This window comes from Misgurnus anguillicaudatus, chromosome 3 (genome assembly GCF_027580225.2).
Source record: "Misgurnus anguillicaudatus chromosome 3, ASM2758022v2, whole genome shotgun sequence".
In the NCBI taxonomy this organism is placed as follows: Eukaryota; Metazoa; Chordata; class Actinopteri; order Cypriniformes; family Cobitidae; genus Misgurnus; species Misgurnus anguillicaudatus.
In genome coordinates, this window is record NC_073339.2 from 36,978,317 (window position 1) to 37,004,560 (window position 26,244).

Sequence of the window (26,244 nt, forward strand, 5' to 3'; positions counted from 1 at the left end):
AATAAATGAGGGAGAACATTTTTTAAAACTGATGCTACACAAAAACTAAAAATGCTTCAAAACCAATGTTTTACAAATCTTTGACATGCCCAAGACTGTGAAAAAAGTTAAAAACATTCCAGGTTACAATCGCTTTTTATATTAAAGATCTGTCATTTTGTGTGTTTTCCCCAAGTCAGTGACACCACTTATAAAATTGGCAATTTAAGAGTTAAAATCATGAAATTTTTGGTAGTTTTGATCAGTACTGAGTTTGATTAACAGATTTATGTAAAAAAAAAATTGGAAAAAATATTATAGCCATTGAATTTAGTGGATGTTTTCATCCAATAACAGGTAGTAAATTTGAAGAATGCACATGGGTTAAGATATGATGCGTTAAATTAGGATTTTTTGCAAATTCACGTAACAGAAGGAGATCTTAAGTTAATTTAGGATTCTCATCTTATCTCACTAAATCTTATTTCATCCCTAGTAAGGAAATCATAAATTGCTTACTCATGTTCAGTTATTAACTCTTAGGTCTGTTGCCTAGCAACCAACAAACAAACACTGCTGCTACAGTAAACAAAAGAATTGTCCTTTTTATTTCAATGGGGCTGAATAATAAATTTGATTAAATTCATTGTAATCATATCTGTGTCTTTTATTATAGTTTTAGGATCAATGTGCTGCACATCATCTGTGAGTTCCCATTATATTTAAGCATTTGGCAAATGTGAAAAAAGTGCTAGGAGACGATTTGAACAAACATTGTTGTATTTCATCCTACACTTTGTTAAAAAATGTAATGTAAACTTTTGATAATAAGTATTGAAGTATTTGGATATTTTGTCTTATAGTAAATATTGATTTAGGACAAAACTCTGACACAAGTGATATAAGCAAAAGTTAATATTTATTTAACTTTAAACTTAAGATGCTTTTGTAAACTGCTATGTGCTGTATCACAAAGTGCAGTTGTCTGAGCTCCAGTAGACGTATCTTAACATCCAGTACAGCTTCAAGACTGGGACTGTTTTCACTGGTGAAGTGTCTTAGGCCACCCGTTTCATTGTCTTGCAACAAGTTTCTTCCAAAAACCTCTCATCCGGTATCAAGGATGGCAGGAAATCATTCTTCAGCATCAACATGCCAATTTTGTTCAGGCCATGTTCATGACTGTAGTAAGACGAAGAGCTTGAAAGTCAATCCAGATGCATTTCCTGAAGTAGTTCAGCAGTAAAGGATGAATCAGTAGGATCTTGCTACAGGACTTTCACCAGCATATCAACAGTAAACAACAGATCTGTGGGTTTTGTGCCACCTGATTCAGTTGTGTCTCAGGATCTGGTTTGGCACAGAGTGACTCAGGCTCTTGTAAGCGAAGCGACATGGTCTTATAAGCACTTTGGAGGATGAAGTGCTTGTAGTGGAAATCACCTGCATCCCTCCTCTGCTGTCCACCCAGTCCATTGTCATCTTCTCATCCATGGTTTCATCTATTTCCATGGGCTCTTCAACATCACACCCAAGGTTGGGCACGGGGGCTGGAAAGGGAAGCTTTCCACTTTCCTGCTGCCTTTGGACCTTCATCTCTATCTTTTTCTTTTTGGTCTTCTGGACAGCACAAAGTTTTGAATGGCTCAAAGACGGACTAAGCGGTCTCTTTCTCATCACCATTTTAAGTTTTTTTCTTTCGCAAAACACGAGCAAAGTAACAACACGTCTTACTCTGACAACACCTTCAACTCCATAACAACAAGTGATTGACAACAATGATGTCATAATGGCTGCATTTTCTGAAAAAAGGGCCTTATTAACCTTAAAGGGACAGTACACCACAAAATAAAAATTATGTCAGCATTTACTCAACCTCAAGTTATTATAAATGTATTTCTTCTGCTGAACACAAAATTAGATATTTTAAACCAAACAGTTTTTGAGCACCAGTAATTTCCATAGTATTATTTTTTCTACTATGGAAGTCAATGGTGCTCCTGTTTCCTGCTTGATTACAAATACCTTTGTGTTCAGCAGAAAGTTAATTTAAGAGCACTGGTGACAGTTGATATGTTAATTTCTTGTTTCTTTTTATCACATTATCCGTACTTCACAATGTGTAACACTGGACCACAACACCAGTCATAATGGTCAATTTCTTTAAAACTGATATAAGCTGAATAAATAAGCTTCCCATTGATGTTTGGTTTGTTAGGATAGGACAATATTTTAACAACTTTAAATAAACGCGTTTATAGCAGTTGCAGGTGCATTTTTTGAATGATTTTCTATGGGCAGTGAGCGTTATGTGTGCTGTTTATGCGTGTCGAACGCCTTTCGTTTCGGTTATATTTTTTTTTATATAGTATACTCAAACTTTTTTCTTTTACTTGTTTATTTTATTTGATGATACATGTTATCATTGTTTAAAATGTTAATATACATAAAATATACATAAAAGAAACCAAGCTAATGAATATTAAAATAAAGGCTAAAATAGAGAGGGGGAGGGAGAGAGATATCAAATGGCATGATAACACAGATACTAAAATACATCAAAATAGCAATGATGATCCAAAGTGGTCCTGCATTTATCAAAGCAGTGTAACGCACACACATCTGCTATATTTACATTTAAGTTGTAAGGTATGACCGACTGCATTCATTTCTTAAAATTATCTGTGGTCATTAATTCAGTCATCTTTTCATTCAGAAATTCTGCAGGGACCTGGAGTTTTTGACACTTGGATATATCCGCACTTACAAAAGCTCTCAAAAGACAAAGATTACACATGTGTACCAAAAAAGTCCATATTAGTAACTTAAAAGTACATATTGGTGCCAAATGTATTCATACAGTGGAAAGAAAAAGTATGTGATTTGTGATTTGGCATAAAACGTGATCTAACCCTTATGTAGGTCACAACAACAGACAAACACAATGTGCGTAAGCTAACAACACACAAATAGTGTCTTTTTTGAAAACACCTATTTGCCATTCACATTGCTGGAGGAAAATGTAAGTGAACCCTTGGATTGAATAGCTTTTTGAACCTCCTTTGGCAACAATAACTTCAAGCAAGTGCTTTCAGTAGTTCTGAATCAGACCTGCACATCTTTCAGAAGGATTTTTTCAGGAATTTTCAGGCTCACAGCAATGTTTTTAGTAAAAGCAGCAGCTTCCTCCATAGTGTTCTGCCATAGACACTGTGTCTGTTCAAAGACTTACGTATGTTAGACTCATGAACATAGATGTGTGCCAGCTCCAATGATGTCTTCAAGCCTTTAGCTGATACTCGTGGGTTCTTCTTTACTTCAATGAGTATTCTGCATCGTGCCTTCTAAGGTAGCTACAGTATTAATCGGTCTCCATAGACAATTTGTCTAACTGTCGACTGATGGATGTCTAAACATTTTGGAATTGTTTTGTATACCTTTTTAGCCTTATGGAGTGCAACAATTCGTCATATGATACCTTTATGCCGCTTTTCCATTGCATAGTAGCCCACAATTTGGTTTAGGTTGGGTCAGCTTACTTTTGGGGGCTTTTCCACTGGGTTCAGTATGTAGTACCCAATACTTTTTAGTAGAACCTCGGTCAGGGTTCCAAGCGACCAGAGCTGATACCAAAACGTGAAACACTGTAGATCACTGATTGGTCTGAGAGAATCATCACTACCGGCGCCATGGCTATAATGTAAACGATTAGCTTTACCTTCATGTTAGCTTGCGCTGTCTCTAGTAAACCTTTTGTCATCTGTGCTTTGCTGTAAGTTCCCAAACTCCCTTTTAGCGATAAAAAAGAAAAAGAAAAAGAAACTGTCATGTGTGCAGACTGAGAAATAAATCAATGTATGGGAATGTACAAAGAGGCTCTCACTTGTATGATGTCACAGCAATAGGCAGCAAATATAACAACACGCCTATAATCCCTCCCACTCTGAAGTGTTACTAAACTTGATGGAAAATTTAACCAAGCCAAAGTGAAGTGAGCTGACCCGACCTGACACAAACCAAACTGTGGGGTACTATGCAATATCTCTACAGTTCTAATAATATGAGTACTATGAAAAGTTGCCTGTTTCCACTTTTCTGTCTGTAAACGCTCGTTTTTTCAGCTCGACAGCTTATAAAAACTTATTTCTGGGTTCTTTGGCTTGTTAGCTGTACATATTGTCACACAGCAGCTTTAAGGCATTATTCTGTTTTTTGTTATAAGCCAGAAATGACAAGGAGGCGGCCTCTCTCAATACAAAGTCAATGGAGACGGTTGAATTGTTTTCCCCCCGGTGGGCGTGGTTTTCAGGTTATGACGCGCTGCGCTCTGTCTCTATGGAAATTTAAGTTTGACATTTGAAAAGTTAGAGGTGTATCAACCAATCACAAGTGTCTTTATCTGCAGTTTCACTGTGGTTCGGCTTTTTATTGTTTAAAAAATTATGACAATGCAAAGTATTACACCTTTAGACACACATGATGGTTGGTCCATTAATATTAAAATACTTCTGGAGGTTAATCTAAACAGGAAACCCACAAGTCTTTCATTTAGACCACTTAGGAAATTCAACATCTTAGGCCTGCACAGACAGGACAATTTTCAATTCTTAACCAATTTTAAGTCATTGGGAGACTGCACACATAAAGACAGTGATTTTTAACAGCAACACAGTGATACGACCAGATAGCAAGATAACACACCTGACTGTAGTAACAATTTCATAGTGACACCACATCTCACAGAAACACAAGATCAAACAAACAAACAAAATGTGATGATCTATGTGATTTATCTATTGCCAGCAGAAACTGACCATTGTGATAAATGTCCACAAGTCAACATAGACTTGAGGCATAGACAGAGAGTTTTGTGGTAGCCTACACTAAATTTTGACAGATGTGAAAGTCAATACATAATGTTCATGTCCAACCACACAAAGTGAGAGAATATTTTGTGTACCTTTACAGTAACATTTTTGAGCTCCACATAATGACTATGAAGACAAATTTCATGTCTCCAAATTTTTCAGACTGCCCTCCAGTGGCCAAAGCTATAAAGTTGATCTGAAACCATTGGTGGTCCGTAAGGGCGTGCACATAAGTGACATCTGCACTGAACAACTAATAGTGTTCAACATGAATAGAGCGAGTTCTGTATATTTCTCACATGGTTTTTCCACATTCACTGCACTGATGCTGTACTTTGTTGTAAAATAATTCATCCCACACTGCTCACAGTGAAACTGCTTCTTCACAGTCCGTGTATTTGTCTTTAATAAAACATGAACAAGACTATCATCAATATACTACTAACCATCTTAATATGAGCATATAAAAAAACGTAAATGTCTACTGAGATTAAAACTCTCCTCTTTCCTTGCTTTACACAGCGTCTTAACAACTCAATGTTGGGTAATTAGATCTTTCTCATGGAAAACCGCAGATTTTTAGAAATTTCTGTAAGAAAATAGAGTGAGCTAACCATCATTTGAAAGTTTATTATCAAATATATCTTTAAAAAAGTACAACATATTTTTTGCATCTGTCAGACACAGACTACTGTACAAATGCCTGCTTGAATTTTACATTGAGCGCTGTCCATTGTGCTGAATATTTACGGAAGTTTCCAAAAGGGGTCGCCAAAACTCTCCTAAAGTTTAAACAAGTTAATTCAACAAAGGCAACTAGAACGAAAAATGATCTAGGACCTTAGTAGATAAAAGTGGGTTAGTTCAGGCTGTGTGCTGGCGGGAAGGCTTCACATTTGACTACAAAGCGTGAATGTGTAAATGCTAGTTGTATAGGCCAAATTATACTGGTACAACTAAATAATAGAAATAATCCAACAATGTCTGCAACTCGGTTGCTTGTCCCTGTTATTATTTTGCACATAGACATAATAAATCAAGAGTTTGGTTCCAAAAACATTAAATCCATTTTGACTAATTTGGGTTAGTACCAAGAAAGTGACAAGATGAAAACCATATTTTCTGTTACAAACTTTTACATAGCATCTTTAGGCTATAATAACATTACAAATTCAAATCCATGAATTGATTTTCAAAGATTTATTATAAAATATTTTTTTTTTTGCAAAATACAATAAATCCATGACAGTTTTTTTTAAATGCTATAAATTTATTTAAATAATATCAAATCATCTTTGCCATTATATTCATTTAGTTGACTAGTGGTATACACTGATTAAAAAAATAACATTAATGGCATTAATCAAAACACTTACTTTGTCATATTAAGAACACTGTCATTGCTGCTGTCTTCCTTGGGATGTCGTCGCTAAACTTTTTTGACAGCGATCAGCTGTAAAATGTTTTGGTCTGGCTCGATTTTCAATGACTTTGAGTAAAATCGTTTTTTATAAGATCCCTTAGGGTCAATGTGTTACCATGACAGAAGCTTAATGCTGTCGTGTGAAAACAAGCAACAGCCGGCATTTTTCCTTCACGAGTGCCTCTCACGTAAATTATTTGATTTTGATGGCTTACGTTTCTTCCCCGCCACAGAAAACCACCACCTTTATCAATGTCATCTAAGTTACTATTTTGCTTTTGTTTGTTTGTTGATCACGAAGTACAAAGTAGATGAGGAAAACCAGGATTCCGTGTTTATTTAAAGCGCCGCCATCATTGTTTACAATGTGTGGAATAGTGTGCTGTGATTGGTTAAGTGGATTTATTGCATTGATGATCCTATTCACCAATGAATAGGATCATCACTTTCAAAAAAGTATGGACCTAAAAAGTCCAAAAAGTACATATTGGTAACTCAAAGGTATAGTCATTGAACCAGTAAATACAACACACTTCACTTGCATTTAACCTAAAACCAGTAAAATACAGGATATAATGTCAGTGTTCCCAGTAAATGATGTCTTTAACTTGTAATTTTGACTTTTTATAAATATCAACTGTATATTTTATTTAGTGCAAATGGCAAATGTTGTAATTAATGGGTGATGTATTAATGATGCAGGCTATGTTTAATTTAGCCTAATGTGACATGTTGTCATTTAGTTAATGTAAAATGTATATTATTGTAACAATATTGCAATCAATGCTAAAATAATTTTATTTTTTCAATGCTAAAATAATGTTAATTAATGTTAAATAAACAACACTGTTCATGAGAGGGTGCACTTCCAACAAACAAACTCTGTGAGGCGCTGTGCACCCTGTAAACCGCCTACACAGTTTGTTGCCTATGTCATAGGTCGACCCTGACTGATTCATCTGTGTCTTAATGCAGAAGGCACTAAATCACCACATCATGATGCTTGGTCCCTGACGTTTGTTACACTGCGCATGGGGATATTGAATGAATTGGGTTATTTCACAAATCTTTTTTTATTATCATGATTTTATTTGCTCTGTGACAATCAAATGAAAAACATTAATTGGACTTTAAATTTTTAAACTTTTATACTCCTTGTATATTGGAACGATTTTACACAAGCAAATCTAAAACTGTCCACATTGACTACTACAACCATTAAAATAAGATCTGTTTCAGATGTTAATATTTGTTTTCATACTTTAAAGTTGTACTAGTCCTTGACTACCCACTAACAACTTTGTTAGTAAGTAACTTTGCAGACGCATTTAATTTTTTGTAAATTGTACAGTCCTTGTGGAGTAAATTCAGAGTATTAATCTTAACTGCATTGTTGTATTTAACCTTCACCCCTGAGCTTTAAAAGATAGGCAGATACACACAGTTGGTCACATTTTCGAGTAAATGTGAGAATGTACAGGAAAACTGCAGACAAAGCATGCATACAAACCAACTCTACCACAAACTGACCACATACATGTAAACAAGCACACACAATGTCACATTTATTTCTGTCTCTACGAGTTGAACTTCAGTGGAAACATTTGTGGTTAAGATTGTCTATATGACTGAAAATGAAAGACCCTTCAGCCAAAAACACAGCATGTGAAATGATGACACCTAACACATTTGAAGATCTGCAGGCCTTACAGGAAAATAATGAAAAGTTAAATGGTCCTACTTAAAAATGATTTAAAGTCATTGATCTTACATTTACCAATGCAAAAAAAAAACTAAAATAATTTATCCTTGACGGACTTCTGGCGACAAAGTAACAATGTTGCCACAAAAGCAGCTTTAGGTTTTGCAAGTTTGACCTATTCAGCAGGCCCAGAATGCTGACAACCTCTTAACATGTTGGGAAATATAAAGGTGCTTATTGTAAAAAAAATGTCTGCTAAATGTTCCTACAGTAACTATAAATATTTTACTTTGAAGCATGCTGCACATCCTGTCCAACATCCTGTTATTCATGTCATCATGATTTGCTTCAACAAAGGCAGGTGAAATACAAAGCAACACTAAAAAAGAAAAAATGCCATTTTACTTTGGTCCCATATATTATCTAGATCACAGCTACACATTTTCACCAGCAGACAGTGAGAGAGGGTCAGCCCTTGGCCCACAACACAAAATCAGTGCAACTCTATCAGAGAGACAACACTGTAATATATACTGGAGCATGATGCTGAAGCATATTGGATTTGTCTGTACGGTATCTGCATACATTTTTAGACATGAAATAGTTGCGTTAGTCACAAGGTTTCAAATATAATGGCTCATTTGTCTTTTCTAACCATCAGAAAGTTCATCAGAATTCTCATCAGAAGTTTTGTACTGTGTCTGTTCTGACCGGAGCATAAATACTGAAGTCTGGACTCTGCTGTTGTTTCTTCTTTAGTTGTTTCTGACTTCTGGCATTCACCTCCAAGGAAGCATAACACACGTCATCATCATTACCCTGAAATACAAATTACTTAAATAGAAATATTTACTAGTATATTAAAGTATTTTGGTAATGCATTATTGGTTATGCATGTTATATTGCTGATGCTGTTTATTGTATGTTATTGTCCAACAAATAAATAGCATGTTTAACAACTTTTAATAACACAGCAAAATTAACAGATCCGTTACTTTCACTCTGGTATTTGAACATGAGCATGTTTGTGTTGTTCATACCTCACAAGTATTTCTACTTTTTATCTTTGCTCTGTTAACAGTTCCACCATCTGAAATTAAAACACCATTTTTTAAATGTATTTTGCAGATATAAGTTGCATTACTATCCAGTTTTACATGCAGACTTTGCTGAGCTAAATTCTGCTCATTAACAGACAAAATGGTCAAAATGATCCCTATAGCTGTCACTCAGGGGGAACCCTATATCAAAAAGAACACCATTGCCCCTAAATGGTTCATTTGAGTACCTCGTAGGTACATATTGGTATCAAATGTATACATATCTGTACCGAAATGGTAAGGACCTTTTAAAGGGTACTGTCCCAGTGACAGATTGGGACAATTTTTTTCAGACTGTGTACAGTATAAAAGTAAAGATGATGGCAATGAGAAACAGTATGAAGAGATACCTGTAGATTTCCTGTGACAGAAGCAGTAGACACAGATGAAGCTGATAAGAAAACACACAACACAAACACTGACCAGCAGCGTCCAGCAGAGGAAACAGTCTGATACAGGAGGAGGAGGAGAAACGGTGCTGCTGGAGTCTCCAGAACATGAAGTTACTGGATCAGAAAAACAAACATAACATTTAAGGTTAATAAACAACTTTTTTGTTCTGCTTCCATCGTTTTTTGTCTGAGAAAGGTAGTTTCTAGGAAGTAAAGGATTAAAAATTGAAAGTAATTGTCAAAATTGCTTTCTTACCAGCGAGAGAAAGACGAGTTGTTTGGTTTCCATAATAGTACACTTCAATTGAGGATATAATGCCTTCATCATCTTTATTGATATTTTTCTCATATTCAGCACAGTAGTAGAGTCCCAGATCAAAGACTGTGATGTTAGTAATATGTAGATCAAAAGAATTAATGTTGGAGTTTTTAGGAAAACTGAAACGACTAAAGGTCACTTTATTTGATTTCCGATAATCTATCATGAGAGAGGGTTGAAATTCATAAGAACTGTTTTTTATCCACATTATGCCCAAACCACGAGTTAAAGGACGGTCACAGTGAAGAGTGATGTTGTCTCCTGGTCTGACCTTCATCTCGATATCTGCTCCATAGATCTGACTGAACAATAAAACATCTACAAGACCAATAAGAAAATTAAAAAAACAATATTGCTTAAAATATTTACCTACGGTACACAACTAATCCCAATTGCATTTCAGTTTAAGCAGTAGCTGCTAAAATGATTAAAAATAACTAATAAATAGAAATAAAACAAAGAAGCGTAATTTGTCTTACATATAAGTGCGCTAACAGTAACTCTTGATGTCTTCATTTCAGCGAGTGAGTGTGAATAACTGACTCTGGGGATGCAGATATCAGCTCTCATCTGATTGGTTCTCGCCAATGGAAAAATTTGACATTTGAAAAGTGAGAGGTATATCAACCAATCCCCAGAGTTCTTATCAGCAGTTTCACTCTGGTTCGGCTCTTTAGTGCTTCTTATTGCTTCACAAATTATGTCAATGCTAAGTATTAAACCTTTACACACACACATGAAGGTTGGGTAGACTTATTTGTACCAATTACCATCACTGTGTTTGAGTCCAACATGTCAATATGCAGGTTAACTTAATAAAATGTATGCTTTGCATCATGTCTTAGACTTTTACAAGCTTTCTGCTATTTAAAAAGAATCTGGTCCATTAAATCAAAATACTTCTAGACGTTTTTGTTATATAGTCGGTCAAATGGCAAAGTAGAAAGACGCACATGTCAAAACAGGAAACCCACAAGCCTTTCATTTAGACCACTTACGAAATCCAACATTTCACAATCACTTTTTATCAAGTCATCAAATTCACATCTCATATCTCTAAGGCCTAGAACAGACTGGAAAATGTTAAATTCTTTTACTATTTTAAGTCCGGACTGCACAGTTAAAGGGATACTTCACCGATTTAGCATTCAGCTTTGTATCTGTAGAAACCCGGCAGTATTACTGAATGACCATGTTTCCCTCCATCATTTCCCCCTGAGAGGAGAGATATCTGCATTTTGGTTCTGCAAAAAAGTCCTCCGATGATGTAATATGACGATTTTTGCATCATCGGAGGACTTTTTTGCAGAACCAAAATGCAGATATCTCTCCTCTCAGGGGGAAATGATGGAGGGAAACATGGTCATTCAGTAATACTGCCGGGTTTCTACAGATACAAAGCTGAATGCTAAATCGGTGAAGTATCCCTTTAAGGATAGCAATTTTTAACAACACACTAGATGATTCAATCAGATTGCAAGATAACATACCGGATGACTGTAAATCATGAGATCTCACAGATACACAAGATCAAACGTGACTTAACAGAAAACCAATTGTTGTGCATGACCTATTATAAAAGCACTCGTACTGTTGCCATAGTTGTTCAAGTCAATAAAAAACCAACACGGGTTTATTAAAACATTCAACACAGTGGTGATGGTAAATGGAAGGTATGATATAAATGATGATGGCAACTCCAAACACAAACACTACTTGATAGTCACAGAGAATGGGATGAAAGTTGTAATTTAAATGCCACCACATTGATCTCCTCAATGATAGTAAAGGGTCCTATGTATCAGGGAGGAGCAGATGGATGTTCTTGGTAGACAATCACACCTTCTTGTACCACCTGGTAGATGGGTGTGCCCGAACATTGGGCATCTGCCATCTGCTGTTGGTGCCTAACAGCCCCCCACAGATGGTGATGAGCTGAGTCCCAGACCCTCATACTTTCCTGGAAGCAGTGCTGATTGAAGGGTACTTCTGAGGGTTCTTCCGACCATGGAAACATGGGAGGTTGGTAGCAAAGTACTTCTGAGGTGTTCTTGGAGTAGATTGGGATGGTATCAATGTAAATAAAGACATACTGGTTAAGGTTGTCTCTGAAAATGGTGTGCATAAAGTCTTGGAAGGTGGAGGGGGTGTTAACTAATCCGTGTGGCATGACCAAATATTCAAAATGGCCGGTAGGGGTCACAAAAGCTGTCTTCCATTCATCTCTGCTGAATTCGAATGAAGTTATAAGCATTTCTTAAATACAGCTTAGAGAAGACTTTAGCACCAAATAACTGCTAAACGCCCGGTAATCAATGCAGGGTCAGAGACCGTCATCCTTCTTGGCAAGAAGAAAGGGGATGCAGCAGGAGATAGCATATATATCATGGACTAAGAGCTTCCTGGAAGAGTGTAAAAGTGATAACTAAAATCAGTTCAATCGTTTCAAATACAGTAACAAATTTAGTTAAATGGTTACAGAAATAATAATTAAAAATGAACTAAACAGTTAAGTTTATTTGAACTCATTGAGGATTTTAACTGAGCAGGGAGAATCACATCTAGGCATGGTGATGTGCAGATGTTTTCAAACCGGGGGCCGGGGCCCCCAGGGGGACCGCAAGATGGTCCCAGGGGGGCCCCAGTTTTATGACATTTTATAAAATACATTAATTTATCATGAATTCTGTGTAATTAAAAAAAACATAAGGCTCCTAACCAAAAGCACTACTTTTTGGATAATTTAATGTTTTTTTCTATTAAAGTGAACAGTTTTTTGTCACAAATGTTCCTTGGGGGGCCGCAAAGGAATGCATCATACACAAAGGGGGCCGCACGCTGAAAAAGTTTGAAAACCACTGCTGTATAAGACACTTCATAGTGAATGCAGAACTTTCCAGTCTTACATATCAAACACTGATGTGTCTCTGTATCATCCATCTAAAAAGAAAAAAAACAGAATTATTAAATGCAACCTAAACTGTGATCTTTGACATAAAAAATATTGGAAGCTTACTGACAACAAGTAACAATATTAATACCTTAAAAACCTTTGCTTTGAATATTTCTATATTAAGCCCAGATCCTGTACACAATCAGCAGTGTGAGTTGTGAGTTGAAAAAATAGTGACAATAAACTATAATGTAAATGCTTTAAAGGCCTTAACATAAAATATGTGTTTCTATGTGCTCTCAAAAGCATTTAAATGACATACACTCTAAAAAAAAAAACGGTACTAAATAGTGGTTCTTGGCTTGTAATCATAGAGGAATCATTTTAAGCGCCAATGAAGTAACTGTCTGTGTAGCACTGGTGTAGAACCATATTGTGTTTGTAGAACCATATGTGGTGCTATATGACCCCCGTATGGTTCTTCATAGGTGCTTCATATGTGCTATATAGCACTAAAAATGGTTCCTCTATGATTACAAGCCAAAAACCACTTTTAGTGCTATTTAGCACAGTTTGTTTTTAGAGTGTATATTTACAGTTTTATGTATTATGTTGCATTTTGTCCTTTCTTCTTATATATATTTTTTTTTTTTTTTCATTTTTTCCACTCATAAACGACACAAATGCGTTTTCATAATTTACTAACAAGATTTAAAGCAACATGTTAAAATTTACTGTATAGTCTTACCTAAGAGAGAAAGATGAGTTCTCCATTTTCCATACATTATACTCCCACTTAGCTGGCTCTTTTTATTTTCACTTAATTTTATTTTTACTTTTGCACAGTAATAGATTCCCTCATTAAATACACTTATTAGTCCATAGCTCTGGGTTGTTATACTGTATGTAGTTCAGTCTTTTTATGTAGAAACGTGGTCCTGGAGAAACATTGTCTCATTTTATTATCTACAGTCTGCACTGATATACTGTATGGTTTAAATGGCAATAAAGCTTCTCTTGACTTTTGACTATCTTGATTCATTATCCTCTGTTCAACTAAAGCACTGCACCGTTACACATTTTAAAACAACGCTAAGCATAAGTAAGAACGTTTTTGTTTTATATTTGTGGATCTGGAGCAATCTCTTCCCCTGTTTCCCCTGTTCAGCGCTTATATGCTGGGGGGCTACTGTAGGGTTAGGTTATGGATGGGGTTAGTGTGTACGTTGACCACTTGCTATGTGGGGAAGCTGACCACTTCCTATATATGTGCACTTGCAGCTCTGCCAAAATACAGTATTTAATCTATGTCCTGTGACAACAAGTAACAATAAGTAACACTGTGTCTCTATCTTCATTCATATCTATAAATACCCTCTTTTGCAATGATTATTGTGAGGAATGGTTGAGAACGAACCCAAGCGCAGACAATGTAGAAAACACAAAATACTTTATTTTTAACAAAACCAGAAAACAAAACCCACTATGGGGCAAAACTAACATAGAACAGGATAAACAGAACACTGACAAGACTAGACTATTCTATATATATATAAACAACAGTAAACTGGACTACACTAAACAAACACTTAAATAATGAACTAGACTTAACTGGATGAATATGACTGGAACACGACAGGAACAAATAAGAACGAACGTAGACAGAACAATGGGCACAAGGACTTAAATAGAGAGAACTAATGAGGGTAACTGTGAAAATAATAACAGTTAAGGGAGCGGGTAAAAAGTAACGAGACACGGGAAATACATGGTCAAATATAACTAACACAGAGGTCACGCATTTCCCACACAAAACATGGTACTATCAGAACCCTGCCACAAAGACTAGATATAATAAAAGACAAGATTCTGACAGGATCCTGACAATTATAACAATTACAAAATATGTATGTATGTATGTATGTATGTGTGTGTTCCTTTGTTATACTTCTCTGTCTTCTATATACACTATCCTGTCTTAAAATGCTCTCACAAAGAAACACAAAAAAACTGTGTTCATGTTGATGTATATAGTCTCTGTGAAAAATATAGCAGACATTTTGGGGCTGTTACACTCCTGACCAGGGGCGGACTGGACTAAAAAGTAGCCCTGGACTTTCTCACCCAAAGTGGCCCACCACACCCTGCAATACTGCTGGCTCATTGATGCACCGGCTATTTTTAACACCACAATTCAAAAACATAAATATTACTTGAAGGAAGTCAAATTTATTAAAAAATTATGCATTTTAACTGCATTATGCATTAGTAATAACAAACAACATAAAACAAAACACCTGAGGCTTTGACTCTGAGGGTGATGATTTCTCACTTTAAGTGCATTCCTAACCCTAATGTTACAAGGGTAAAAAAAATCATACAAATGTGGCTGAACGACTACGTATTAGTCACCTCGTAAAATATGAATTAATTGGCAACTGGATTTCTACACTGCCCTGCACAAGCTCAAAACATGAGAAAATACCCTCACTTGTGATTATATTAATACAGTACACTCTTAACCTACACTTAAATATAAGCATATACTGTAAACCTAACACTTCTAAGACTGAACCTGCCTTCATTTGAATAGATTGTGTTGTGATATGGCGAGTAGGCCATAATTTTGGTGTAGTTTCATCTCAGTCCACTAGAGGGCAGTTCAGAGTTTCAGTTTCTATGGGTCTATGCAGAATGTGGCTGTACAAAAGTACTTAACTCTTCAATGTTTATTGGCTTTTGTGGTCAAATTAGAGAGTAAATTATGAATGTATCTCCATTACTTTCCAGCTCTTACAACAATGTACCTGAATACAAAAAACAGCTGCTTGAGTTGGTTAAAAGGGCGTGCTATGTGGAAATCTTTAGATATTTACAAATTAGCCTACTGTTTATATATATATATATATATATATATATATATATATATATATATATATATATATATATATATATATATATATATATATATATATATATATATATATATATATATATTTCAATGTGCTGATATATCATTCAGGAAGTATAACCACATATACTGTCAATATGTATATGTATAATATCCTGTTACATACAGACTACAAATGTGTGCCTCAAGGGCGTAGGTTTGATTCTGGCATTGGTGGGGACATAAATAAAATGGTAGCATTGCAAAAACTGTTTATCACCGTTTACTTGACATAAACAACAGACAACTCAGTATGCACTTTACTCAGTGACATCTGACTCGCCACCCCCGGTGCCATCCCAAATTGAATGTACTATAATAAACAATTCGTTATGTTCTAGAGCCTAATAAACAGTAACTGTTTAAGTCTTTGTCAAAAAAAAAGAAAATCACATTGTAACATATACGAATCTATATATGCAATTAATATTTAATTCTTAATTTAATTTTGCCAAAAAAAAACCCAGTCTTGAAGTAGGTATGTATATCATGCTGTTTCCTGAACAACGTTTATTAACATTTCTGTAGTTCACATTAAATCTTCCTTTCATTAACAGACAGTTAATCAGTGTGAAAAAAAAATAAGTTTAAAATGCAACCTTACATTATGTCTACATCTGTGCAAATAATGACCACAGTGTAGTAATGTAAAGTATTCAGCAATTATGACATGAATTCATGTTTTTACAATGTTGAGGTTATTTTCTTTCATGGATTAGGGACCCCCTAAATAACCTTGCCACCCCATTTATAAAAGGTTGACACAAGTTTGCAACTCCTCAGGTTAACATGGGATTGTCGTGTATTGGTGAAAACACTGTCCTTGAATCATTATGTGACACACCTTGTTCCGTATTTTGTGCATAAAACAGTTACAGTGCGTATAATAATACTTTCTTTCTCACTTACCTGTAGCCCGAATAATCACACGCGTCTTGTTGAGTGAACTGTGGCGCGTTGTACAAACAGTGAAATCATCCTATCACACGTAGCGAGTCATAAGACAAGCCCATCATAAAGTGATGTGCGTTAGAGAGGCGGGAATCAACAAATGCTAATCCAATCATATTAGCGATGTGAGTTACGGAGGCGGGCATTGCAGAGAACGAAAGCTGTTAACCGTTTGTGTACCAAATAGAGCGTTATTTTTACAGAACAGGATTGCAAAAGATTTCTAATCTCATTTAAATGATTCCTGAAAAAAATATAATAAGTAAAAAATAGAAAACACAAGAATAAGACGGACATCAGTGGTTATATGTAAATAGATTCATTGTTTGGTCGAAATTATTGCTACAATTCAGTCTTCCCTGAATATTGGTAAGGACATGTCCCTAGCGTCCCACCCTAAATCTACGCCCATGGTGTGCCTGTATTTAACATCTGTTTCCAACAGGGGTTGCCAAAACTCTCTTAGGTGTCACCAAGCCTTCTTGATTTTAGGTGTTAAGAGATTGTGATTTTTCTCATCTATGCCAAAAGATAAATAACTGTAGAGCAAATAAAAACAAGAGGCATTAAGTGTTGCTTATTTTGTAATTGTCTGCAACACTTTTGTCAGACACTCTTTAAAGTTGCAAAAAATCAAAAGGCCAAAACATTTCTTACTTAAAAATAATAATATTTCTTAATCAAAGCTTTTTGTTTTTTTATATCATAGCATTCATTGCATAGGTAAAACATTGCACTCTGATGTTCACTTCTGTCCTAAAGTATACAAGAATGCGTAATGTATGAGAAATGTGTTGTTTTAAGTCTGGGTGTGAACCCATTCATTGCTTAAAACCACAAAATCTTCCATTGCATTTGTATGCATTAAGCAAACATCAGTTAACACCTATTGGTGCACAAGAACAAACACAATGTTGTGGTTTCCTGTTTCAAGATGTCCAAATTGTTGCCTGATGTTACAGGTAGATTTATGCCCTGAAATGTTTACATTGTCTATTTTAGACATGAGTAATGTCAGGTCAGTGTCAGGTCAATTGTGAAAACCTTTAAATTAGTTATTTAACTTAATGATATTATGCACCTGGTCATACTTACTTTTTAGTAACTTTAACTAGTGAAGACCTGTTGCTGATGTAGTGATGATCTGTTATACCCCTGAAGTGTACATTTTAGGTGTCTCACTAGTCTGACACTCTGACACATTTAATGTCATGCAATATTTTAATAATGAGATGAAGTTAAATCAAGATAAATGCTTTACATTCACTGCTGCATGACATTATCTGGTCTGAACTATAACGCTTTATTTCTTATTGCTGGTCATCAGACACAAATCTTTCCATTATCTTATATGTGGTTTTGTCTGTTGGTTAGAATGCAAATGCATGAAGAGCAGCTAGCTCAGTGTGGTTTATATTTCACTTTAACCCAATTGTTGTTTTGTTTAAACCGTCAATCTCCACTAAATGAACAATAATGACAAATTTATTTGCTATAAAACTTGATGTTACACACATACAACTCACATCATCCTGGTCTTTAGAAAGTTTATTCAAACAGCTTTGACTTCATCTTTTCAAAAATTAATTAAAATATTATAAAAATTGAATTGATAACCTGAGAATAGCTTTGGATAACTTAGAGACTCAAATACACTCAAGACAATGAATTTATGCAAATACAGTACATTATAAGACTTTTCTATTTTTATTAGTATTTATTTTAACAATTTTTTTCAATGATATTTGTGGTAATTCACAAAATATGTCAATAAGTTGTTTACTTTTATTTTCCTTGTTTGGTAGTTTATGTATTTGTACCTAAATGTGGTTCATGTTTAAGTAAGATAGGTATGAGATAGTACAAATCGAGTGCAGTAAGCCGTAAGCAGTTTCTACTGGCGAAAGCTGAGTTAACATAAACTGATCAGAGAGATTCACATCTTTTCATAGTGATGTACAGATGGCAGGAGTCTATAAGTGACTTCAGAATGAAGACAGACCTTTCCAGTCTTACTCATCTCACATTGATGTTTTTCTGTCGAATCCATCTGAAGTCAATAACAGGTGTTTCATTTATAAATACCATTTGTTTAACCATACCTGACATTTTTGACAAGATAAAGTTTTAAGGTTAATGGTTATGATTGAAATACCTTCATAGCATTTACTGTGAGCATCTTTGCACTCTCACGACCTAAAACAACCACAAAAACACAGTCCAGTGAGAAAATCTACAATGCAATTCTCATACAGAAACTTTCAGCAAATGTTTTGCGTAAAATGTTGTAAAGATGTAAATATATAATCCTGCAACAGTTTATAGTTTACTATTATTTGTTTATGGCTTTATACATGTAACATTAGAAATGTGCATGATTAATTCTGTGTGCAGTCTCTCCTGGTATACATTCTGCTCATTAACAAAGACAAATAATCCACCTACCGGGTTATACTTTATTTTATTTTAAAAGTCCAGCTTAGACATTATATTAACTATAAGTTACTCTCTTTAATTTGCACATATGTCACTTTACTCTCATTAGAGAATTAATACACTGTTAGGAGTAGGTAAGGAGTTATGGTTCGTAGAATAAGTTGACATGTACTGTCTTGCAAATTTACTTAACAGTCATGTCTGTGGGGTGTTCGTAGACAAAAGTGTTAGTAGATGTACTAATACTGTAATGACCAGCAGTTGCGAAGAAGTTGTGTAAAGTGTAAAATGTGTAAAGTGGACTACTGAAATAAAGTGTACTGTAGTACAAAATGGAGACAATAATAATTATAAAAGTACCTGTAGTTTTCTTCTGACAGAGGCAGTACACACAGATGAAGCAGATGAGAAAACACACAACACAAACACTGACCAGCAGCATCCAGCAGAGAAAACAGTCTGATACAGGAGGAGGAGGAGAGACGGTGCTGCTGGAGTCTGCAGAACATGAAGTTACTGAATCAGAAAAACAAACATAACATTAAATGTTAATAAACAACTTTTTTGTTCTGTTTCCAAATATTTTTGTAAAAACTACAAAAGTTTACAGGAATTAAAGGAGTTAAATTACAAATAATTGTCAAAATCGCTTTCTTACCAGCGAGAGAAAGACGAGTTGTTCGGTTTCCATAATAATCAACCCAGTCTCATGTAAAAACGTACCCTGACTACGTTGGTCCAATTTGCAAAACGTAGAGGAGTTACAATAATGGGCCTAGAATTGTATGACTGTTACATTTTTTTTTCGCCTATTCTTTTAATGGCCCTTGAATTGTATGACTCTTACGTTTTTTTTTCGTCCAAGTCACGTGACTTTCAAGCTACCGGCCGTGAGAACAAAAAACATGGCGGACATTCTCTCATTTTTAATGGAAAAATCTATATTTTGAGTTAGTTTCTGAATAAAAAGAAGTTTTGATTACATTTCTAGCGAGAAATATATACTTTATTTTCATAATATTCACTCAGTGAATTTACATATTCATCGCTTGCTTGATTTTACGCAGATTTTTCAGATCTCGCCAGAATAATGTGAAACTGATACGTTTTGGTTGCTATGGACACTGCCAGGGCTCGTCACATGACGTCTTTTAAAGACTTTATTAAAACCGCGTTCAGCTACAGGTAAAACAACATTCAGAGGTGATTTTAACAACGCTCAACGGCGCGTGAGAGTAAGCATTTTAAGCGTTTTCTGATCATGTATGTAAGTGCTTTTATTAGACGTGATGCATGCTGGGTTTTTATCAAAGACTCGTTGATGGTAATTAATATAGATATGAATATACATTTTGCAACCCTGTATCACATGAAATACGTTCTGAGGAAACTATTTTGCAAATCGCAATTACGTTAACGTTACATGCCAACATATAAGCAGTGCTATTACGTTGGTCCTTAACCTAATATGACCCGTCGCCATGGACACAAGGGGTCGGATATCTAAAGTTAAATATTTTTAACTTACGCGTGAAATGGTTGATTTTAAAAATATATATATTCTAAGTAAACAACAACAGCCCAGGTTTAGTAAACATGTTTTTATTGAAACTATAAATAAATATTCTGCATCCATTTTAGGTGTGCCACTGTGGGTGGCTCCCGCACACCCCCGTGGCTAGTACGCCCCTGCCGTGACCCAAATCTCGTTCGCACATCATCGCGATGTTTATCATCAATTTACAAACCTCGCCAGTCGCCTCATCTTTGTGAGTATACCATTACATTTCTGTTTGTTCGATATTAAATTCATTATATGTTTTTTATTAATCCAGATCGGCTTCTGGGTGTTGTCTGAGTTGTATTGGTCATCTGTGTTGCGTTCTTTTTGTTCAAAATAGTGATTAGCGCGTGAGTAAAAGTCACGTTATGTTTGTTAGTCACCATTAACATAACGTGACAGATCCTCGATCATTTTATTATATTCATATTTTTGGAATTAACTACCAATGTTCTTCTTCTACTGTGGTATTTTGTGTTTGTGGTGCACGGGTCATGCCTTGTTTCTACCGCAGTTAGTTTACTTCTACTGTGGTAGTACAGTAACAGCGGACCTTGTGCTTTTGCCACGGTGGTTCAGCCTTTTTATACATAGTAAAAAACAGTAACAACAACAACACCATGCTTTTAATACATTTGATGTACAATTCAGAAATCTTTAGACATTCAGATCCTTCTTTTTTGGTCAGTTTTATATTGCCGTTTTATTTATTTATTTATCTTATTATATAGTCTTATGATAGTGGGCGGATCTTGGGGTTTGTTGTAAATAGTTATACACATGCAATGTTTAGTAAATAAAGAATTTTGAAAAAAAAAAATATATCACTGATTCTTGAGAGTCGGGACAAAACAGGTTTTAAAAAACTGTTTTTTAAAATACACACTATATCAATTAAAGTTATATGTTTCTGCAGAGAAAGGTCTTAGCTGTTTAACCATGTAAAGGAACAGGTTCTAAATAAAAACACATTTTTAAAAAATAAACATGTTTCCCTTCAGAACTGGATTTTTGTCAACTCCATCAGACACACTAAAAAGTATAAAATTTAAATTCTTTCAATCCAACCAGAATCTAAAGTTCTCAAGTATATTGTTATAGTGTTTAGTTACTCTGATATGTAAAAAAATACAATATATAAACTTAGGTTGTGATTCCACACTATTCTGAAAACTCAGATTTCTAAATATTAGCATTTGCAAACATTGATTTTAACTTTAATATTGTAAAAACAATTTCCTTAAATAAATAAAACATAAGAGATGGTAGATCAGATGGTCCTTTATTACAAAAACAACATAAACTGAAGAAAGAATATTTTTTCCCCAAAAGATTAACAAAAAATACATCCAACACTGTTGGAAAATCTGACGGTGTTGACAGAAAATCTGACGGTGTTGACAAAAAACTGATGGTGTTGACAAAAAATATGTGTGCATTGCTGATTATAGAACAGATGTGCTCTTCAAACACTACTACTAAAACTACTCATTGTTATTAGAGTATTGAACTTACTGTAAAGCAAACTATAATAAAGATATTGCACATACACCGTTTCCTACTATCAAAAAAAGAACAATAAGGGAAACCAGGGGCCCTCCTCCCCCTCTGTTTTCATTTCACATGTGTGTGTTTGGGTGTGTTGGATGTATGATTGCCCTGCATCATAAATATATACATATATATATATATATATATATATACACACTCACCGGCCACTTTATTAGGTACACCTGTCCAACTGCGCGTTAATGCAAATTTCTAATCAGCCAATCACATGGCAGCAACTCAATGCATTTAGGCTAGGCATATAGACATGGTCAAGACGATCTGCTGCAGTTCAAACCGAGCGTCAGAATGGGGAAGAACGGTGATTTAAGTGACTTTAAAAGTGGCATGGTTGTTGGTGCCAAACGGGCTGGTCTGAGTATTTCAGAAACTGCTGATCTACTGGGAATTTCATACACAACCATCTCAAGGGTTTACAGAGAATGGTCCAAAAAAGAGAAAATATCCAGTGAGTGGCAGTTTTGTAGGTGCAAATGCGTTGTTGATGCCAAAGGTCAGAAAAGAATGTCCAGCCTGGTTCGAGCTGATAGAAAGGAAACAGTTACTCAAATAACCACTTGTTACAACCAAGTTATTCAGAAGAGCATCTCTGAACACACAACACGTCGAACCTTGAGGCGGATGGGCTGCAGCAGCAGAAGACCACACCGGGTGCCACTCGTGACAGCTAAGAACAGGAAACTAAGGCTAAAACTCACACAAGCTCACCAAAATTGGACAATAGAAGATTGGAAAACGTTGCCTGGTCTGATGAGTCTTGATTTCTGCTGCAACATTCAGATGGTAGAGTCAGAATTTGGCGTCAACAACATGAAAGCATGGATCCATCCTGCCTTGTATCAACGGTTCAGGCTGCTGGTGGTGGTGTAATGGTGTGGAGATATTTTCTTGCCACACTTTGGGCCCATTAGTACCAATTGAGCATTGTGTATTGTTTCTGACCATGTTCATCCCTTTATGACCACAGTGTACCCATCCTCTGATGGCTACTTCCAGCAGGATAACATGCCATGTCATAAAGTGCAAATCATCTAAGACTGGTTTCTTGAACATGACAAAGAGTTCACTGTACTCAAATGGCCACCACAGTCACCAGATCTCAACCAAATAGAGCATCTTTGGGATGTGGTGGAACGGGAGCTTCGTGCCCTGGATGTGCAGCTGACAAATCTGCAACAACTGCGTGATGTTATCATGGCAATATGGACCAAAATCTCTGAGGAATGTTTCCAGTACCTTGTTGAATCTGTGCCACGAAGGATTAAGGCAGTTCTGAAAGCAAAAGGGGGTCCAACCCGGTACTAGTAAGGTGTACATAATAAAGAGGCCGGTGAGTGTGTATATATATATATATATATATATATATATATATATATATATATATATATATATATATATATATATATATATATATATATATAAAGTTGCATGTTGCACAATAACAAGCAGACCACTGCCTGCCTATTTTTTAGAAGTCAGATGCGTATGGTTAAATAATGTAATGCATGCTATATGTGCATTTATGTGTAAATAAAACCCTGAAATAACGGTTTAATCCTTCACTATATTCACAAATAATATTATAATCGCACATTTAGCGGCAATTGGTGGATTTGTCAACTCCATCAGCTTACAGGTCAACTCCGTCAGACATAGAACCTGACGGAGTTGACGTCTGACGGAGTTGACATAAGGGCATGTATTTTCCCTCCAAAACATGTATTGTACACTGCAGCTAGGTACTTTTTCCTCAGTTGCTAGCTGTCCCAATAACCTCACTATAATGCTTAAATTCAATCCACTATGGTTTAAAAAAAGTATCTTAACAGAAAGATGGTGTTGACATGGTGCAGCTGTGACCATAGGAATATTCACATTGTTTGTTTAATGTATATAACAAATGTAAACATAACAGAGAATGTGTGGTAGTGCTGCATTCACCACAGGCAGGGAGATGAAAATGGGTCCTCAGGGATATAGCTGAACTGAATTTCCTGATTTAAATAGCTTTATAAAAAAAATCTGACGGAGTTGACAGAAACTGAGGACACAACTTTAATAGGTAGATTTTTATGGAAAATATTGTTTGATGTTCACTTCATGCATTGTTTTTTATATTTATACCCCTTATTTTTTATTGGATATATATGTTTTCACAATTGTAGAGCTTTTTTAAAGTTTTTTGGGATGATTAATATTGTGACCTCTTGCTGAGGACAAGTGCAATAACATGGACCTTCTAACCACAGACCACACATTTAAAAAAAAATCCCCCCAAAAATAAAAAAGTTTATTCTAAAAATCAGATTGGTATATACAAATCCTATAGATTTAACTTTGTAATTATGTCAATCATGATGAATTTCTTAAATTTTGCTATAAATTAGACTTTTCTAAATGGGACATGTTTTGTCCCGACTCTCAAGAATCAGTGGTATATATATATATGGACTGGGCATAGATCAATTTAGATTTGAGTATTTAGGTATTGAATGTGATGCTGGAGATTGTATAATTATTTTTCACTTTTCCTCAGTATAAAGTGTTTTATCATTCACATTTTTGTGTTGAAATAGATTAGCCTATCCCCTGTATGTCATCGATGCGCTACTTCAAAGATGTGAGGAAAATAACATACACCTGCGAGTAGTCTGTTACATTGCCTGTGTTATTGCCTCACATTTGCAGGTAAGTACCCTTTTTTCTGTGTAAAACTGAATTATTGTTTTAAAGAAAAGACCTTTAACTTATTTATGTCATACTATGTTCAATCAGAAATCAGGTGAGGGCATATCACACAACATTGCCTTGGCCGTACCAGCATTTCATGTTTATGGACACAAATTGCCCTGCCAGGTAATTCATTGACTTTATAGGGATATCAGGATAACACACATCATTCACTCCCTGTTTGGCCTCAATTTTTCCTGTCTATGCACTGCAAAGCTGAAATTAGCCAGAAAGGCCTAAAATAATCTTTAATCTAACAATTTTCCAACCTGACGTTTGTCTAAACTTGTTTCAGAGATGCAATGTATAAGACAACCCAGTGGAAACCGTTTATCTCAAATCTGTCTGGGTCAAACTAATCACTATAAGCAGAGGATTGTTATAACCAAATTGGTTTCCTTTGTTTCTTTTTATGCAGATTACCTAATTTGTATAATAATTACAGTAATATAAAGTAATAAAAAGAACAGCTTTGCTATTTTTACAAATTAAAAGATAAAATACCTTAAGATCACTATAAGCAGTAGGGTCATGCTTTGTGTACAGTATGTGATATTTTAACACTTTGCTTTAATCATAGATCAAGTACAGTACCAGATGGCTTGATGGGTTTGGGCTCACAGACGGGGAAGGAGTGGAAAGGATGTGGTCTTTCCTCCAAAGATTTGCCAGAGTCACAAAGGAGATGACTCCATCTCATCGCCTTGACCTACTGACTGATGCCCTTTTGCATTATGGACGGAGGAAATCAACTGACCTAGGTGTGTCTACTGCTGTATAACCTTTCAAAATTCTGTGCTGGTGATTCAGTGTTTATACATTTTATATTTTCTGGAGTGAAGCCGATCACACACAAAATGGTAAGCATACTATTAGTAGATTAAACTGTCTTTTCATAGGTGCAGCTACTGCAAAGAGTAGACAAAGCAGAGAAAATATTGATTCTTGCTCAGGAAGATATCTCATGTCATCAGAGAGGCACCAGGTAAACAATGCACATAAGAAGCAGGTAACAATTAGTTGTAGATGAGAGAATACATTCCATTTATAAGTGCATTTTGCACAAGAGTATTTAGGATTGATGTGTGTCTTGTTTTCTGTTATTGTTGTTGTATAGTGTTGATTTCTGAAGGAGACATGGAGAGATGGAAAAAGCTAGCCCAACAGAAACCAATAAGTAAGGAACTGAAGTTAAAGTCTTAAATACTGTAAGAATGTCATGAATAATATTAACAAAGAATATTGCAAATGTAATACTTACCTTTCCGTGTACAGTAATAAAATATAATCATGTTAAGAAGTAACATGAAATGAATGACTTTATTAGAGTGGTAGTAATGTCGTCTTTTCTTCAGACACTGTCTGTAGATG

At 35.3% G+C, this 26,244-nt stretch overlaps 1 long non-coding RNA gene across 1 annotated transcript; it reads right to left on the reverse strand.

Annotated features, from left to right (window-relative positions):
• Window positions 1–7,626: 7,626 nt before the first annotated feature.
• Window positions 7,627–10,359, reverse strand: LOC129444816 (uncharacterized). The gene is made up of 4 exons (XR_012360604.1): window positions 10,263–10,359; window positions 9,721–10,101; window positions 9,013–9,578; window positions 7,627–8,791 (listed from the first exon to the last, which is right to left on the reverse strand). It is a non-coding gene; the product is annotated as an uncharacterized lncRNA (long non-coding RNA).
• Between the last annotated feature and the right edge of the window lie 15,885 nt (window positions 10,360–26,244).